The sequence below is a fragment of the Corylus avellana genome, chromosome ca4 (genome assembly GCF_901000735.1).
Source record: "Corylus avellana chromosome ca4, CavTom2PMs-1.0".
NCBI classification, from domain to species: Eukaryota; Viridiplantae; Streptophyta; class Magnoliopsida; order Fagales; family Betulaceae; genus Corylus; species Corylus avellana.
Genome location: NC_081544.1, coordinates 23,310,076 through 23,331,542, shown reverse-complemented (window position 1 = coordinate 23,331,542; position 21,467 = coordinate 23,310,076).

Genomic DNA, 21,467 nt, shown 5'->3' with positions numbered 1-21,467 from the left:
TCGGACTCTCGAAATTTTTCTTCCCCGGAAAATTTTTTGTCAAAGTGTCTCGGAATTTCTGCACAAAATGAAAACAAGTGCATGCATCCAAGCAAAATATAATTAATAATTATAAATCCGAGAAGAGGGGTCGGTGAACCTGAGGTTGAAGAGGACTGACGCACGATGGCCCTACATGCAGCTGAGATTGGGTTGTCCAAATGAACCCAAGGCCAAGTCGATTCTGAGGAGAGCTCGGCATGGGAGACCGACGTTGGGTCGGCTTTGAGGAGAATCGACGAACCTGAAGATCGAGGTGGTTCGACGATCTACGATTTTGCGTGCTGCTAGGAAGCCCAGAGGAGAGGTGGAGAACCTGAGGTTGTCGACGACTATGAGTGGATTGTCGATGAGCTTGGGTTCGTTGCTCGCCGAACCTGAACTGGGGTGTGCTGCTCGCTTATCGCGGAGTTCACTCCCAGAGGCCCTACACACAGCTCGTGTGGGCCGAAGGCGTGGACTGGCGACCTTGAGTGAGGTCCGGCGAGCCTTGGGAGAGGCAACCTTGAGTTGCAGTTGGGCAATCTTGCAGCAAGGTTGAAGCGGGCAGTGGGTCGCTCTGGCGAGACCACTGGTCCGTTGTGGAGCCAAAGGCTTGTTGTGCGGGTTTTGCAGATTGGCAGCTAGTTCGTTGTCAGCAAGACTGCAGGTTCCAACAATGGATCCAAGACCTTGCAGATTTTAAGAAAGTAAGCACCGATTGGGCATACGCAGGTCGCAACAGGGTGAACCTGGGATAATTGTAGTTCTGCCAGAGTAGATCTGAGATCCATGTAGAACTGTGACCTGCCGGATAAGTGTAGATCTACCAAAGTGGATCTGAGATCCATAACTAAAGATCTGTGCAAATTTGATTTCGGCTAGTTGATGTATCACCCAAATGCTTGATCACCACCATAACGGATTTTGATTTTACAAGAACGTAGTCATTTCCCACAAACAGCGCCAAACTGTTGATGCACTTTTTTGGTCTAACAGTCTTCGATTGGTGTGATCTTCACATTCTTCGAGGCGCCTCTAATCATCGATCTTTAGGCTCCTACAAAATAATAAGAGCGTCAAAGGGGTCTCTAGGAAAGGCCCCGTAGACCGTCCGATGCTTAAGTTAGCAGTCGTATATGGGTCTAAATGTAGCCGTAGCTAGCAATGTTTTGAGAAATAAATTATCGATCACCCGTATCGATGCATTGAGCTCCCTTTTATAGGGTTTTATTGTGTAACTGTTTCCTCAATCTTCTCCCTTTAGATGATTGAGGGATCATTTGAAATAGTTGAGAGATAATGAGAGGTAGTTAAGATAATATAGGATCTTATGAGATAATTGAGGGTTGTTGAGAGATAGTGGGTCCCATAGTGGATTTTATCCCTAACAATCACTATCATGTACCAATTTCAACCATGTTTCCACAAAAAGGTTCAAGAAAGCTACTCCAAAATCTCTTTTCCATTCTATTTTATCTCATATAATCGGTCCTAACAAGAAAACCCATCAAGATTTTCGTGCTGATTCTGCTTTGAGGTGGCTAAGGCGATGGATTGTGGTGGCCAGCAGTTTGGGAGAGAGAGAAAGAGAAACTGGTTTAGGTTGGCGCTGCTTCCGCTTCGTGGTGGCCGGCGGCGTAGCCACTGGATGGTGTGGTGGATGGTGGTGGCGGCTGAATGTGGGTGGGAGGGAGTTGGAGAAATTGAGTGAGAGAGAGAGGGGTGGGATATAAGCTTCTTTTTTTAAAAAAAAAGTAATAATAATAAAATAAAATGGCTGGTTAACCAGGTTGTGCTAACCAGCCATTTGAAATTTTTTGTTAGATGCCGACAGGGAAGAGAGAAAAGATATTTCTTTTCATTTTAAAATACTTGCCACGTGGACACTTATAGGTAAAATGTCATGTCATGAGCATGTCTTCAATAATGTTGCTGTTCACTGACTTTTTTTTAAAAAAAAATTATTAGTAGTTGCAACTATCATCAACCATGACATAAGATCAAGTCGATGAACTTCTTACATCCATATGTCATCATCTTAGAAAACTCATGAATTATGCAGCTCACTTCACATCTAGTTGAGGTACCATTTTCTTGGTACACATGATTATGTATAGTTTTTGGATTAATGCATGAACTGTCAGCAATGTAAAGAGTTATATATATATATATATATATATATATAAAACTATACATGATTATGTATAGTTTTTGGTACACATGATTATGTATAGTTAACCATCGTCGTCTCTCGTTATGATTATATATAGACGGAAAGAAGGCAAAGAAAGAAGGAAATTACCCACCCTCCTTCGAATTCAAGTGGATATTATATATATATATATATATATACACTTCCATCTTCCCCTGCTTGAAATCTTTTTGGCGATCATCCGCGACCACATGAAACACATAAAGATCACATTTTTCAAACTTCCGTGGAACCTGACCGCCCGAAAAAAGATTCCCATTAACGATCATCTATATATATATATATATATATATATATAGTTTTCTCGACATAAACGTGGGTTGACTGGATCGAATTCAATCTTAATTTGAGTGAGCTCAGTTTAGGATCCCCAAATCTTTTCCCTAGTAACTAACTATATATACTTCAATCTTTTTCACTATAAAAGTTGCACCTAATATGAGATAATTAATTAAATAATTAAAAAGATGTAACAATCCCACTTAAAAAATGTTTGGCGTATGCATTGATGATGTCTGTTTGGTACACATGATTATGTTGTGATTTCACTCTCCTTGAAATAGAGGATCTAATATGGCACAATGCAGTTGACGATAAAAACAATACCACTTATTATTATTTTTATTAGCATTATTATTAGTACTACAATTATTGTTGTTGTAATTATTATTGTTCCATTGTTTATCATCGATATTGTTAATTATCAATATTATTATACATGTTAATTATCATCAGAATCACTCATGATCCTTGCTGTTATTGTATTTAGTGTCTCTCAATATGCTTAATCATAATTGGTTAGAAAGGTGCACACATTGGTTTAAGTTGGCACTACATGATTGTCCCCTAAGCCCTAAATAGAGTTATCTCTTGAGGTTTTCACTCAAACTTTTCCATGTTCCTTTGAGTGTGCCGCTGATCTCCTCTGTGCCTGCTTCGCCGCTTACCATCCACTGTTGGGCCTTTTCTCGCAACCCCCACCGCGAGAGCTTCCAACACCCCATTCCGTTTTTGGTTTCCGGCGAACACGCGATCGGCTTTTCTTCCAGCTGCTGTCATCCGCTTAGTGTGTTGTTTATCATCGATATTGTTAATTATCACTATTATTATACATGTTAATTACCATCAGAATCACTCATGATCCTTGCTGTTATTGTATTTAGTGTCTCTCAATATTCTTAATCATAATTGGTTAGAAAGGTGCACACATTGGTTTAAGTTGGCACTACATGATTGTCCCCTAAGCCCTAAATAGAGTTATCTCTTAAGGTTTTCACTCAAACTTTTCCATGTTCCTTTGAGTGTGCCGCTGATCTCTTCTGTGCTTGCTTCATCGCTCACCGTCCACTGTTGGGCCTTTTCTCGCGACCCCCACCACCATGAGCTTCCAATGCCCCCTTCCATTTTCGGTTTCCAGCGAATGCGCGATCAGCTTTTCTTCCGGCTGCTGTCATCCGCTGAGTGTGTTATTTCCTGTTTTTATTTTCCTGTATTTTTTGTCTTTCATATTTTTCCCTCTATCTGTTTTTTGTTTTTTGCTTGTAATAAGGTTCTGTCCTCTCTCAATCTACCATTTGATGCCCTTTGGGTTATTTACTTTGGTCCAAACCTTTGGGTTGTGAATGTGTACATTATCATGGCTTCCGAGTCAAGGAGGATGAGTTTTGGCCTCTCAGTGCCGAGGAATAAGAACTACCTATGCATTGGATTAAGTATGTCTGACATAGATATGTTATTTTAAATTTGAAGATTAGTCATAGGTTAGCAAAGTTTGTTTAGAGCCTGGATTGTAATACGTCTTCTTTGACGCTTGTAACCTCGTAGCTTTTGCTGTGGTTGTTTCAAAGCTTTGCTCTGTGTTTATAAGAGTTTTATGTTCATGTTATTAATGAATGAGATTGATACGTTTTCCCCTTAAAAATAAATAAATAATAATAATAATATTCAATAAACACATTCATGCTAATTATAATATAATTCGCTGCTCACATTGCAGGCTTGCAGCTTCATGATCATGGACTTGGCTTTCCTGATACAAAATTTTTGAAAAATATAAATAACATAAGTTAATACCAACCGATCAACACATGTAAAAATAATTTTGAGTGTTTTATGTTTTTAGTTGTTCATTAATATCTTTGTTTTGAAAAAAAAAAAGAAAAAAAAAAAAGAAAAAAGAAAGTGTTATCAATGAAAAGCACTTGATCGTGCCATCTCTATTCAATGAAAGTGGGAAAAAAAAGTAAATAAGATATGGCATCTAGGGGAAGTTGTATCCACATACAAGTAATTACTTAATTAAATACGAAAAGCACTTTGTGTCACCAATGAGATCTTTAGAAACAAGTAGATCTAGAAGTGGCTCTAGAAGGGAATATGGCTGTCACCATCGTCGTCCCTAGTTATGATTATATATAGACGGAAAGAAGGCAAAGAAAAAGGAAATCACCAACGCGCCCTCCTTCTCCGAATTCAAGTGGATACTTCCATCCTGCCCTGCTTTGAAATCTTTTTGGCCATAATCAGCAACCACCCACGTGAAACACATAAAGGTCACATTTTCAAACTCTCGTGAAACCCGACTGCCGGAAAAAAGATTCCTATTTACGATCTATCGCTACAAAAAAAATCCATTATCAGTGATGTGTCTACAGTGCACGAGGTTTTACCACATCACTAAATGGTGACGTGTCAGTGTATGACACGTTACTAACGTTTTTAGTAACGTGTCAAATTTGACACGTTACCATTTAGTGACGTATCCAAAACAATTAGCACGTTAAAAAAAAAAAAAAAAAGTTTATTTGTAATGTGTCAAATTCTAACACGTCATCATTGGATGACATGTCACTTTGGCATGTTACCATTTGGTAACGTGCAAAAACGCCACGTCACCAAATGATGACGTGTTAGAATGACACGCGACCATTTGGTAACGTGCGAAAGTGACATGTCACCCCTTTGATAAAGTGTAACTTTAGCACGTTACCTTTTGTTGACACGTTGCTGAAGGAGTGGCGTGTCATGTTGACACGTCCCCAAATGCTAACGTGTCACATTGACACTTCACTATATTTAAATAATTAAATATTTAATTCGTGAACACGAAACTAATTAACTTAATTATTGAACAATCAATACATATATATACCCGTAGAAAACTCGGCTCACTCGTTTAACGCTCGCGTGAGTACTAACGCGAGTCGTACATTTTTATTATATATATTGAAGTTCTTTTTTTTAATAAAACAATTAAGAAAAGTAGAAGAGCATTTAAATCGAAGATATTAATTATGAGCTCAACCCTAGATCATCATCGTCTTCTTATAAACAAAATAATTAAGGTTTGAATAGGAAAAGAAATAAAATTTGGAAAAATTAAAAAAGCTGTAGGGACGGATAATTAAGGTTTACAAAAACCTATGAGCTGGCCATGCATGCAATAGAACAAGTTTTCTTAACAGGAAATTCCAAACTGCTAGATCGGCTTGCTTGTGCTCAACTATCTTATATAAATGATCCGCTCATGCATGGACACGAAACTAGTTAACTCAATTATTAAATGATCGATATATACATATCCGTATAAAACTGGGCTCGATCGTTTAACGTTCGCAAATATTAGCGCGACTCGTATATGTTTAATGTACGTATATACATAATAAAAAGTACTATACAATAATTTGGTAGTCTATATTATTTATTAGGAAAATGATTAAAAAAAAAAAAAAAACTGCTTGTGGAGGAGAGAGGGCCTTAAACTAGAGAGAAAAATTTGGTCTAAAAGTTGGGTCAAAGTTGAGTTTAAGTTATGGCTGTATCACACTTCTATTTATTAAGTATTTGGAATTTGGATTTAATTACTAATTAAGTAATAGTAAGTACTATATATAGTACTTACTGTTACTTAATTAGTATATATATGTACTAATTAAGTAACAGTAAGTACTTACTATATATATATGGATCATTCCATATATCTATAGACTAAATTTGATCTAAATTGGTGTACTTATTCGTGATATTGGCACTAGAAATTCAATATACATAATCATATATATCGATTCATATGAATATGATTTCTTGAAAATCAGGATATACTTATTCATATTGGCACTAGAAATTTAATATATATAATCATATCGATTCATATAATGAATATCACATATACCATATATGCATGACAATGTGGCTTGAATCATCTCTAATGAAATGATTACTATTAATATTGGTAAACCATAGATATAATTATAATATTGTATTGATAGTTACAGTATTCAAATTAATATAATTATGTACTAGAAATCGACTTAATCACAATGTTAATTATCAAGGATATTAATTACGAGCTCAACTCTAGATCATCATCATCTTCTTATAAAATTATAAAAAATTAGAAAGCTATAGGGCTGGCTAAAACATCAATATCTATATATATATATATATATATATATATATATATATATATATATATATATTGGCCCCTAAGGTTTACAAAACCTATGAGGCATATTAATTGCATGCACCATGCATAAGCTGTAGAACAAGATTTCTTATAACCCTAGGAATTCCAAACTACGTACTAATTTATTTTCGTTATTTTTTTTTTCCTGAAATTAAACTATTAGTGACGTGTGAAATTTGACACATCATCAAATTGGTAACGTGTCATCCTTTTGGAAACATGCTACATTGACACGTTACCAAAGAGCTAGCGTGTAACTTTGACACGTTACCATTTTTGTAACGTGTCAAATTTGACACGTCACCAACAAGATGATGTGTCATATTAATATGTTACTTTGTGGTAATGTGTCAATACTGACACATCACTATATTTAATTAACTAATTAGTTAATTCCAGTGACATGCCATGCTCCTGCTCAACTATATATCCAGTGGCGGAGCCAACTACTTTATATTGGGAGTGTCGCTAAATTTTTTTTTTTGCGTCCTAAAAATTTTTTTCACCCTAAAAATTTAGTAATTCACACAATATATGCATCACAAAAAATATCTATAAAAGTTTATAAATATGTGCTGAAATTGATATATTAGAAATGTAACATGTCGACACTATATAAAAAAAATAGAAATACCAAAAAAAAAAAAAAAAAAGTGTCTAGAACTATACTTTACGATCTCTAACCATAATCACGCCAAGAAAAACAAGAGAATTTTGACCAACTACACATCATTGAGATATTACATCAAACATGTGATGTGTGTTAAATTTGAAGGTGCCGTGGGTTTAAAAAAAAAAAAAATTAAAAATCCACGGCACCCCCCAAGGTACCATGTGGCTCCGCCACTGTATATATCTTATATAAATGATTTGCTCGTGGACGCGAAACTAATTAGCTCAATTATTAAACAATAGATACATATCTGTATAAAACTTGGCTCGCTCGTTTAACAATAGTCAATGTATATTACTTAACTAAAAATAATTAATATTGACGTTGCCCTTGTAAATTTGGAATTGATAACATAAGAGGTTTTTAGAAACCGGCCGTGAGAAAAAAATCTCTCACACGTAATTATTCCTTCTCACTATGTACATCTGGCCTAATGAGTGATATCGATGAGCCGTCGTCGACATCACTCATATATATATATAAGATACATATGAGTTCCTAGGAACTCCAAATTAACAATAGTCGATGTATATTACTTAACTAAGAATAATTAATTGGTAAATCATATATATATATAAAGAAAGAACCGCAATAAATGTAAAGATGTGTAAAGAGGAGGCATCTTTCACCCGGTAGCAAAGGGTTTGAACCAAGATTTCTAGATGGATGGGGTAGGGTATTAGTACATCTGCCACATAATTTAAATGTAGGAATTTGTCCTATTGAATGAATGGAACGTAAATTGTAAGATCTTATGATTTATGCCCCTTCCAAAGAAGATATTAATGGTAGAGAATATGGGATTTCCACAATGATTGCAAATCCTTCTGATATCATTTGAGAATACAAATTCTTGTTGTATCCCAAAAATTTATTTTGGTTAGAATCATTAGCGAAAATCATCAAATGATTTTGTTGATACATTCGCGTAATTAAACGTTTTACAATAAGTAAACTAGATTTATTATTATAAGCAACATTTTCCACCAAAATCATATATATATATATATGTGTGTGTGTGTGGGGTTATATCTTAAATGAATTAACAATTAATCATATGATTAGCATTAGATATTTAAAATTAGATATATTCAAAGTGTTATAACAATATTGCATGCATGTACTGTCCTATAGTCACAAGATTGATGATATAATGTGACATAAGTCATAATTAAGCATTCAAATTCATATTATTATACCAATTAAGTAGTAGAGATCGACTTCATTTAATTAGTATGTTGATGTATGTTATAAACATATATGATATATGATATATTATAAATCAATCTATAATTATACGTATATGCGTATTGAATAATGTGGAATAATTATAAAATAAAAATGTGGTTTTTAGTATTAATATTCTAGAATATTAATACATATATAGGGAAATGCTAGGTGTTCTCTTATTTTTAAGTAAATATTATTTCTATAAACCAAGTGAGCAAAATATGAGCCATTTTGTTTTTTTTTTTTTTAATTTCTTTGAAAAATATTGAAAATGGGAAAATATATTGGTGGTGGCACGTGCCACATGTGGCAGGTTGCCAAAGTAGTGACGTGCCACATGCAACATATCACCAATGTAGTGACGTTGGGAAGGCGCCAGCTGCCACGTGCACACTCCCTCTTCTTCTTTCCTTCTCTTTTTCTTTCTCCTCTTCTCCCTCCTTTTCTCTCTTCTCCTCCCGCGCTAGAACCCTTTCTTCTTTTCTCTCTCCTTTTCTCTCTTCTCCTCTGGTATATACAGTACCCTCATCTCTCTCACTTGCTCAATCTCTCTGTCGCTTACTCTCTCACTCTCTCTCTCTCTCTCCGCCGGCAGAGCTCCGGCCAAAACTCAGTGGGCCCTCTGCATCTCCATCGATCTCCTCTCTCTCTCTCTCTCTCTCTCTCTCTCTATATATATATATATATATATATATACATTGTAAAGAATATTATGTTATGGTTATTTACTTGTTATCTACTTTCTTAGGTATTATTAGTCTATTAGGTTTATATTTCCTTAGTCTACTAGGTTTACCTTTCCTTGGTCTATTAGATTACTTGTCTCTCTATAAATAGAGGCATTTGTATTAATTATCAACACAATCATAATAGAAGAGATGTAGTCCTATATGCTTTCGATGTCTCTCTCTTCTCTCTCTTTCTTCCACTTCTAATATATTATCCAATATATTTAACATGGTATCAGAGCCACTTTTCTGTGGCCTCCAATAAACGTCTTTGACATTTTCTGGCACTCTCTCCAGTGACCTCCCTTTTCCATTCGTCCACGCGCCGCCAAGCAATCATTCGCTCAAAATCTCTTCCACGCCTTCATCATAGCCTCGTCTAGAAAAATTAATCCCAGATTCTAGCTTGTAAGGCACAGATCTACATATTTGTGGAAGATTCGTCGCCATCGGCCCTCCAGGAACACCTCTGCCACATCAGCACTTTCAACCCAATCCAAAACAGTCAACCCGGTCCAGAGGCTTAGACCCAGATCCACGGATCTGGCAATCTGATTTGTCAACTCGACCAAGTGGGTCAACCCGGTCCAATGTGTTAAACTCAGATCCACAGATCTGGCAATCCGATCCGTCAACTGGACCAAGCGGATCCATCCAAGGCATCTCAAACCCGATCCAAAACCGGGTTGAGAGGGGATATTGGAGTATTCGAGCAATCACCTAGAACCGGGTTTTGCCGCCACCAACCTCCGTGCACTGCCTCCGGCCACCTCTAGCGACTTTTTCGGTGAATTCATTTTTCTTTCCCTTTTCTTTTACCCAGACTCAAGTTTACACATCGAGTTTGAGGGGGGATGTTAAGAATATTATGTTGGGGTTATTTACTTTCTTAGGTATTATTAGTCTACTATGTTTACCTTTTTTTAGTCTATTAGGTTACTTGCCTCTCTATAAATAGAGATCTTTGTATTCATTATCAACACAATCATAATAGAAGAGATGTAGTCATATATGCTTCCACTCTCTCTCTCTCTCTTCTCTCTCTTTCTTCCACTTCTAATATATTATCTAATATATTAAACATATATAGTGTATATATATCTGTCGATTTCCTTTTCTCTATAGTGTATATATATTCATGTATTGAATAACTAATTTTTATGTTAGCTAATTGATTTATTTGTTTGAAATATATGATTTTTATTTAATTTTGTTTGTATGGTAAGTATGTACGTACGTAGGATTGTTATACATGAACACAAATGCAAATATATATATATATATTAGGTAATTTGTTTGAAATTAGATTTTTTACTCTCTATAGGTTTTACAATCTAGGTTATGTAAATGTTTTCTTTCATAAAAAAGACCCAAAAAAAAAAAAAAAAAAAAAAAAACACAACAACAACAACAAGTAACCAAGATTTATTTTATTTAGAGTCCCCATATATAAATTATGTCAATGTTAAAATAAAAAGAAGGAAAAAATGTAAATAAAAAAAAAAAACAAAAAAAAAAAAAACAACAACAACTAACCTATGGAAAGGCAGCAACCAGGGTATCGACCAGTACTTCCAAATCCTGTGGAAGGGCAGATCAACCCCTACGAGACACGACTATATCTTCAATATTGAAGATATTCCAAACTTTTCGGGTGAGGTAGACACGTCCGCCAATGATGAGCGAGCTAGGGTTGTGTTCTCATGACCATTTCGATCGGCCACCCTTCCCCCACAACAGCGCATATATGGATGATAGTAAGACACAAGCACAATATGACCTGGATGATGGGACATGTGACATGCAGGACATGCAGCCCAATGACCCTGCCCGGCAAGTGCTGGGTGTCAACCAAATTTGGACGATAGGTATGTATGTATGCTAGTGAGACCAATATATACGTATATATTTATGCATGTTCTATATGTAGTTTGTATTTACTTTCAAAATAATTTCGGTACTCATTAATGTGTTAAACATCAATGCAGATAGAAGCGATAAGTTTGAAGTATTGACCGTAAATGATTCGCACAAGTTGTGGGACATCCTCGACGGAAAAAAGGTCGTGGTGGAGTATAATGGCGCGTGGCAACCTATAGGACTAAGTAGACCGAAATTTAGACGGATGACGAGCAAGATTGTCAGGAGCGGGGCAGGATATCCGACGACTGGATGAAGGTACAGTAGCGTACGAATGAGAATATATGGGATGCCTTGATGGTATGTTTAAATTAGATGTTATTGTATTTATGATAGCATGTGTATTTAATTTTGTCAAACGCCATTAATGCATGAAATATACGCCTTATTGTTATTATATATATATATATATATATATATATATATATATATATATATATATATATATATATATATATCATTTTGCAGACGCACTTTTACATCTCGCCTGACTCGAATATTGAGTCAATCAAACTGGACGCGTTCATGGACATGGGCGAAAAGCTGAAACTTTGGAGACATAGGTTAAAAAAAGAAGTCAACATTAATCAGCACGGCGATATTCTTGCGACCATGAGAGCAAGAATGGGGCAGAGACTTGGACAATACGACCTTGTCGACGTGGAAAAATTGTTGGACAAATAGTGTGATGTCAGTAATCAAGTAGGTCACGAGTTTAATTATATTTGTGTAGTTTTATTAATTATAATTGTTTGATGGCTCACATATTAATAACGTAAGTTGTGTACGTAGGACTATGCTTAGCATATGAGAGACATACGAGCATTGAATAACACACCATACTGCACTGGCTCAAAGAGCTTCGCAAGGGTGTCACAAGAGGGCATATGTTTGTCATGTACTATATATATGTGTGTGTGTGTGTGTGTGTGAGGTCTGATTGTAATACATATACCAACATGTTTTTATGTTGTGGGTTTTTGCAGGTACTTACTTCGAGCAGGGCTCCTACGTGAGTGCAAGCATACATCCAGACCCACAAGAAGAAAGATGGTACCTATCCAAGTCAGGAGGTCAATGAGAGAGCTGTATAATACTTACATCTTCACTTCATTAATATTTGTGTATTAACTTACTTATGATTAACAATTAGACAATGATGATCATGTGTGATGTAACATACAAGAAATGATGGAGGAGCTAATGGCAACTAACTTTGCAGCATAGATTGATGGGGCCCAGGGGATGGTGCGGTGGGCACCAGATGACGTGTACGTCAAGGCGCACGGCAATAAGCCTGAATATGCGAGTCGGGTACAAGGGGTTGGTAAGAATATTCTACCTGTGTACGGCAGCATCCATTCCCAAGCACGGTCACAGAACCTTGGAAGCTCGACGGTCTCGCGTGATGAACTTGAAAAAGCAATTGAATCTGAAAGGGAGCAGCACAGGGCACAACTGGCTGCATAGAGGGAGCAGATGGATGCGATGTTAGCTCACCAGAGGAAGACAATTATTGTGGAGGTCACCTCGGAGCTTACTGTGTGGGTTACCTCGCATGTTACTGCGTAGGTTATCTCGCAGGTTACCACGCAGATTACTGTGCAATTGGCGGCGTATGAGGCCCGTTTTCATGTGCTTGAGGGCTCGAGACAGGTGAGCTCCGAGCCGGAGGTGATTAATGTTAGGGTTCCACACAACTCATAGTCCCCAACTCGAGTCATTGTAAGATCCTCAGTAGATTGCCGATCAGCTAACCCTATATTCTTTATTCTTTTTGCTTCTCTTTTATTAACACGATCATCTTCTGATATGACTATCATTTTAACGATTAGTAATTATTTGATAATCACACTTGTGTGTGTGTGTGTGTGTGTGTGTGTAGATATGTTAAAGTTGTTTATGCGACATTTATGGATTTGTTAAACTTGAATATTGTTGAATATGATGACCTTCGTACACTTTGACATTGCTCATCGCTTAGGACTTGATAAGATTCTATCATGTTTGCTGATTGATTGTTTGTTTTATCATTTGCAATTAGTGCGGAGAAGTGTGTGTGTGTGTGTGTGTGTAGATATGTTGAAGTTGTTTATACGGCGTTTATGGATTTGTTAAACCTGAATATTATTGAGTATAATAACCTTCATATACTTTGACGTTGCTCATCGCTTAGGACTTGATAAGATTCTATCAAAGTTTGTTGATTGATTGTTTGTTTTATCGTTTGCAGTTAGTGTGGAGAAGTCGGGCAGTCGTGATGGTGTTGATGACGCTATGTGGTTGGAGTGTTTTGCTATTGTATTCTCGAACAAATTAAGTTGTATATTTTTATATGTTTTGTTGATGTATAGTTGGATATATTTGTTTATTAACGATGTTGATGTATAGAGATAGTTTTACTTGTTTGTTAACAAATGTTTTTTTGTCAAGATTATTTGTGATAGTTGATGGATAATTGATAGTTCTCTTGATGGATATTTAATGTAGTTGTAGTAGATGTGTAACTTGTATATTAAGTGCGGTAAATTCGAAAAAAAAATATGGGTATTGAAAAAAAAAAAAAAGGACAAAGTTTTCCTCCAAACTAGGTTGGAGGAATTTCCTTCAACCTAGTCTATAAAAGTGACATGTGTCCCTTGAACATGTAAGATGCATATGTTTTTTTAATAGTAAGGACAAAGTTGAAATACATTTTATTAAAAACTCATGTGCATCTCACATGTTATTAAAAAAATGGACACATGTCACTTTTATAAACTAGGCTGAAGGAAATTCCTCCAACCTAGTTTGGAGGAAAACTTTGTCCAAAAAAAAATCTTGCCAAACTTTGGTGACGTGTCATTACTATGACACGTCACCATAGGGTGACATGTCAAACTTGACACGTCACCAAAGAGTGATGTGGCAAGTACCACGTCATTAAATTTTATTGACGTAAAATTTATAGTAACATGCCAATTTGCCACGTCACCTTTTGGTGACGTAGCAATTTTAACACATTACCATACATTTAGTAACGTGTCAATTTCTAACACATCACCAAAGGGTGACATGGCAAATTGGCACGTTACCATACCTTTAGTAACCTGTCAAAATCTAACACGTCACCAAAGGGTGACATGTCAGAAATTGACACGTTACTAAATTCCCAATAGTGACTTCCAATTTGTTAACTTGCCACACACGTCACTAACCGTTAGTGACGTGTCAACATGCTTGACACGTAACTAACGGGCCGTTAAAAAAAATGAATTTTTGTAGTGTATATAGTTTTCTCGACATAAACATGTAAAATTAATGTCTTTTCGTTTTGGGTTTTTTTTTCTTTTATATTTTTAGGGGATCAGTGCGCATAGGGGTTGACTGGAATTCAATCTTAATTTGAGTGAGCTCACTTAAGGATTCCCAAATCTTTTTCCTAGTAACTTTTTTGGTACTTGGGTTTTAATGTTTTTATTTTTTCCCCCCTAGGTTTTAAAAAAGACAAATAAAATACTTCAGATTTTGAAAAAATACCGAATCACCACCTCCAGTTTAAAAAATTCTATAGGGGTGGCCAAACCACCCCCTGCCACCCCCAATTTGACCTTAAGGGTGGCTGAGCAAGGGGTGGTTCAGCCACCCCCAAGGGCCAAAACGGGGTTGGCCAAAACCACCCCCATGGCCCTAGGGGGTGGCTCAGCCACCCCCAGACCGGCCTTAGGGATGGCTTAGCCACCCCTAAGGTCAAACTGTGGGGGGTCGGGGGTGGTTCAGCCACTCCCATAGAATTTTTTAAACTAGAAGTTGTGATTTGGTCTTTTTCAAAATTTGAGGTACTAGTTTTGTCGTGTTTTAAAACCTAATGGAGAAAATTAAAAAGCCTCAGAACCCAGGTACCAAAAAAGTTATTAACCCATATATATACTTCAATCTTTTTCACTATAAAAGTTGCACCTAATATGAGATAATTAATTACATAAAAAGATGTATAGTAACAATCCCACTTAAAAATTGGAATTTCCTTTAAAAAGTCATATATATATATATATATATATTTTCTAGAAACTGCAAAAAATTATTGGTATAAATAAACCATCACATTTCAAATCTTACGATCTTTTTTAAAAAAAATCGTCAAACTTTGATATATTAATCTATATCTGCAATTTGGAACTATTCATATTTTTTTATTAAGGAAAATTTTAAGAAAAGATCGCAACCTATAACCAGAGTCAGATAGACTTGGCAAGCCACTTGATAAGTTAGTTTAAGGATGCATTGTTTGGACGTAAAGTGTTTTTTTACGGAAGATGTTTTTAATTAACTGGTATTCTAGTGTTTGGTTGGACATTTTGAAAATGACTCTCAAAATCTTTTTATTTTTTTATTTTTTTTTTAAGGGAAACATTTCATACTCATTTATTGATAAAAGATAGCGACCGAAAAGCTCTTACAAACAGAGCAAAACGCTTTGAAACAAATCATCGCCGAAGCTAAAGTTACAGGCGTCAACAACATACCAAATCAACCATTACAGAAACATCCGCTAACCCATGACTATTCATCAGGTTTAATATCAGATCTGTACCAAATAGACATAATACAATGCATAGGTAGCGCTTATTCATTGGCCTTGAGAGCAAAAAACCCCTAAGTCGATACTCATCATCTTTGACCCAAAAGCCAGGATATCGATCACATCTACAACCCATGGGTCTTGACCAAAAGCAGATGCGCCACATAGCATCAAAATACAAACGGGTAAGACAAAGAGAGAGGATAGAGCCTTATTACAAGCAAAAAAAGGAAAGAAAAACGTACAGAGAAATAAAAGGACAAAACGGAAATACAACCAAAAAATGGAACAAACAGAAAAATGTAACAAGGAAATGAACAAACGGAAATACAAGGATAAACGGAAATACAACCAAAGGGAACAACGGGAAAAGCACACTATGCAGATTACGGCAGCCGGAAAGAAGTAGATAGCATGCTGGCCGGAAACCGACCCGGAAGGTGGCGTTGAAAGCTAATCGCGGGAGGACGCGTGAAAAGACCGGGCAGGGGACGGTGGGTGGGAAAGCGGGCGCAGGAGATTGGCGGAGCACTCAAAGAACCAGAGGGAGAGTTTGAGTGAAACCCCATGGGCGACACCCACACAGAGTGCTAAACAAGCAAAAAACCAAACAAACAAATAAGAAATAGAAACACCTAAACCCAAACAAATAGGAAAAACATGAAGCAAAAACGCAGGAAATAGAAACAATACAGGAAATAAAAGCAGAAAACACCCAAACCCCCAAAACAGAAGCCTCATCGGAAGGAAAAACTGGTCGGAACAGGACAGAACCGCGGCAGGGGCGATGGACCTGGGCGAAGCCGGAGAGCCAGATGGTGGGATTCGCATCGATCCAAGAGCCCAGTCAGTTCCGACGAAAAAACGGAGGAGATGGCAAGGTGATGAGACAATGGGGCTAAGCTTTGAGACGAAAAGAGAGCCTGAGCAAAACGGAGGAGAGGGGTTGAAGAAATGGGACACAAGAGGGAAAAGGGGCGGAAGGGAAGGGGGCAAGCACCGCACAAAAGCTAGGGAGCATCAGGTAAATTGCCTAGCACAAAAGGGTTGGGGGCAAGAGGAGGAGGGGAGGCAGCGAAGGCCACCCCTCCTCCCCACCTGTGCGGCGCTCACACTACACTGAAAAATCTTTTCCTTTGATTCATATTGAAAGTCATCGAGTAATAGTTTTTAGGGGTGGGCACTGATTATCGACGGTTTACCTACTGTTACCGAATCGAAATTAACTGTCAACCAGTAGTAGTCGGTTGGTAATCAGTTAAGATTTTTACACTGATTCGGTAATCGGTTCGATAATCAGAACAAAATTTTGCTTATCGGTTTTCGATATACCCTATAAGGAACCGATATTGGGGGTATAAAATGATGGCGTTTCATGCAACTGATGAAACAATGTCATTTTTTTTTTTAAATGATTTTTTAAAATAAATAAATAAATAAATTAAAGAGATGCTATATATACATCTCTTTCTTTTTTAACCCTAACCCTAAATCTATTTCTTGTTCATTTCAGCCACCCCTCTCAATCTCTCAATACTCGTTTCTCGCTTCTCAGGCTCTCACGGTCTCTCGATCTCACGGCTCACCCTCTGCCTCTCTGGCAGCCACCCCCCTCTCATGGTCTCTAACTTTCTCGGTCTCACGCTCACGAGTCACGCCTCATTCCTTCCCTTCCTCCCTCTCTTCTTCTCATTCCTCACACGCACACCGTTCATCTGGGTAAGGATTCATCAAAACAAATTGATTTATTTTTTCGTATTGTTTATTTTTGTGCTTGATGATATTTTTTTGTTGGGTTTTGTATGAGTTTTTTACAACTTTTTTGGTGGGTTTTGTTTGAAACAGATGTGTATCACGGTAACTAATTTAACAGAACCGTTTTAACCGATTACCGATTTAACCAAAATTTTTGAAATAAAAGTTTATCGAAACGATATCAGTTAATAAACCGATTAACAGATAAATCCAGTTCGAAAATTGGAAATAGGAAAAACCGAACCATTTAAACCGATACCCACCCCTAATAGTTTTACATAACTTTATATAATTAATCATTTTTATTCACTACAAGATAAAACATAGAGAAACTAGAAGGTGAATCTATTGATAGGATAGCTTGATTTTTTAGGGTTAATAACTTTTTCGGTACCTTGGTTTTAACGTTTTTATTTTTTTTCTTTTAAGTTTTAAAACATGACAAATCTAATACCTCACATATGGGAAAAGACGAAATCACTACCTCCGTTAGTTTTTGTCAGTCCCAATTAACGGAAGGTCACGCCATTTACGTTTATATCGTGACACATGTCCTAAAAATTAAAAATCAAAATAATAAAAAAATTAAATTAAATTAAAAAGTTAAAATTCTATGGGTGGCCGGCCACCCCATTTTGGCCTTGGGGGTGGCTGAGCCACCCCAAGGCCGATCACTCTGTCTCTCTTTGAACAAACAATCCTCTCTCACTCTGTCTCTCTCTGAACAAACCCTAGTTTCCAAAACCCTCCTCTTCTAGCAATCTGATGGCTCCCAAATGCCCATCTCATCTTCAGGATCCCCTAGCTACTTCTTCCTCTGAAGAAGAAGCTTCGTCCGAAGAAGAAGAAGAAGCTGAAGCAGAAAAAGCCTCTTCTTTACCATCCACTCGGGTCATTGAAAAACAGCCCGTTCCAAAAAAAGCCTCAATAGTCGTCACCCGGATTAGGGTCGGATTCAGACACGGACTGTGGGACCACCCCAAACCAAAGCGTGAAGGCCACCACCAAGCCCGAATCAAAGCCTGCATTTTTTGCCGCGAAATCGTTGGCGGCGACCAAGCAGCCGAGCTCCGAGACCTGGTGGGCCCTAATCCATCTATCACCTAAACACCCCATAGAATTTCCACTCTTTTTTTTTTAGGTTTATTTTTTAAAATTTTTTTAATATTTAGGACATGTGTCGCGATATAAACGTAGATGATGTGGACTTCCATTAATTAGGACTGACGGAAATTAACAGAGGTAGTGATTTTGTCTTTTTCATATGTGAGGTACTATATTTGTCCTATTTTAAAACTTAGGGAAAAAAATAATTACGTTTAAACCGAGGTACTAAAAAAGTTATTAACCCTATTTTTTATGAAAAAGATAAATTTTACCACATGCAAAAATGTTAATGGGACAAAAATTTCGTATTTTGATAATTTATTTAAAGCTATATATATTATATAAACTATCAACTTTTTGTAGATGGTTTTTTGAAAAATAGCCACACCCAGTGAATATTGTTTCATGAAAAACAAATAAGTGCACTTAATTCGGTGTCCTAAACCCCTTCTAGCTGTTTTTTTTTACTTTGTAAATAATTTCTATTGATCATTTTTTTTTTCATCTTTACCAAATATATATATATATATATATAAACTTTGACAAACAGTCTAATAAGTGGTTTGCATGGGTCCTTCTCACTGAAGATTGCAAGGCGATCGAAATCACACCAAACCTTTATCAAGTAAACACTGAATATGAAAATACAATGTATAAGACCTATCATATATACATATATATATATATATATATACTAAGCCCCAGGGGGTGGCCAACTAGGGCCAAACTCATAAACTTTGATTTATGGGTTTGGCCCTAGGGGGTGGTCGGCCATCCCCTAGGAGGAGAATGGGGTGGCTGAACCACCCCATTGTATTTTTTAATAAATTATTTTATTATTTTATTTTATATTTATTTTAAAATTTTAAATAATATTTTCTTATTTTATATTAAATGGGACACGTGGCGGGTTGGTGGCTATGGGATGGAAATCAATGGTCAGAATTTCAAAAAAAAAAAAAAATCATGGACAATTTTCTAAGAAGTGCAGGGAATAAAGGAGTTTGGGCATGCACCTAATTGCTTAATCCTAATCCCAGTAAAACACTTTTATGGAGAGAATAGAACAAAAGAAAAATTGTAGGAGAATATTCAGTTTATGGCCGGGATTTCTTCTCAAAAATCGTATAGCTACAAATAGAACACTTGTCTCACTACAAAAAAAAAAAATTATATTTTAGATTAAAAAAATAATAAATAAATTAATAAAAAAAAAATAAGGATTGGCTGGTCCTATCTTGGCCATAGGGGGTGGCCAGACCACCCCATTTTAGCTGGGGGTGGCTCTCAATGGCCGGCTAGGGGTGGCTGGACCACCCCCATGGCCCTTGGGGGTGGTCCGGCCACTCCCAAGGGCCAAATAGAATTTTTTTTTTTTTTTTTTAGGATACCAACTCTGGGGCCACCTCCCAAGGGTCATATATAGGCTTAGGGCCACCTCAAACACTGCCTAGGGATGGCCTCTGGCCACCCCAAACCTTAACCTGAGGTTCTGCCTACCCCCAAACGGTGGGCCAAGCACCCCTAATTTTTTTTATAATTTTAAATATATATATATATATATATATATAATATTTTATTATTTTTTTTATTAATGGAGACAGATGTCTTATTTATGGATCATTAACTGAATATTCTCCGATCCAAAATAAACTGAAAAGGATTTTGTTCCCACAAATTATAACTACTAAATTAAACTTAATAGACACATTAAATAGCATCTTAATTCCTTCACAAGGTTAGAAAACAATCATATTTTCATTAATGGTTGCATCTAAAATGGATAGCTAGGTGAACTGAGGTTCTCCTGAGCTTTCTATCGAGGCTCTCGGGTTTAAGAATTAATAAGAATTTTTTAATGCGATGTGCAAGTACGAAATACAAATAAAGTGCACCTCATAGCACTCATTGCCTAAGCTCGTGTCATGGGCAGCTAGCTTCCTTCTTCATCACCCAATTTATTATTAGAGCATTCCCAGCAGCTACCCAACCATGTTCCCTATATTTAAGGATCCAAACCACTTTTTGCTTCCCTACCTACAAAAACTCCACAATAGCTTCCCTTTATCATTCCCTACATCATTAAAATATTATTTTCATTTTCATTAAAATAATATATTATTTTAATCTAAAAACATTTTTCTTTTTCATCTCTCTCATCTCCGTCTTCTTTCCCTTCCCTGGTCACATCTCCCTCTCTCACTCTCTGTTTTCTTCTTTTCTTTACCAGCCACACCTCCCTCTCTCCCTCTCTGTTTTCTTCTTTTCTTTAACACCAGCCACACCTCTCTCTCCCTTTCTAGATCTCACTCTCTACCTCACTTTCCCCCAGTAAATTCTCGCTCACGAAGACAGAAAAGGGAGAATTTTTGCTATGCCGAATGGTTATCCTCATATTCTTATCCTCTCAATCATTATCTGCAGCGAAACCAGCTTTAGAAAACAGAGAGAAAACGGGAGAGTGAGGGAGGGAGAGAGAGAGTTATGGGTATTTGATTGTGATGGGGTTGATTCTCTGGGTATTTTTATTTGGGTAATCAATTGTGTTCTTGATGATTTTTGATTGGGTTGTTGTGGAGCTTGTGGTTGAGTTTTGGTGAGTTCTGGAACGATTTAAGTTGTTTGGGGATGATTGATTTTGTGGGTTTTATTTGTTGTTAATTTTGGGTGTAAATCCTTTGAGTGGCCGTGAGAGTGAAGATGGAGATTTGGTTTCTTGAGGGCAAAAATCAACTGGGTTTATATTTCTGCTAGTAATTTTGCTTTACTTGAACTAGATGAAGTGCAGAAGTGCA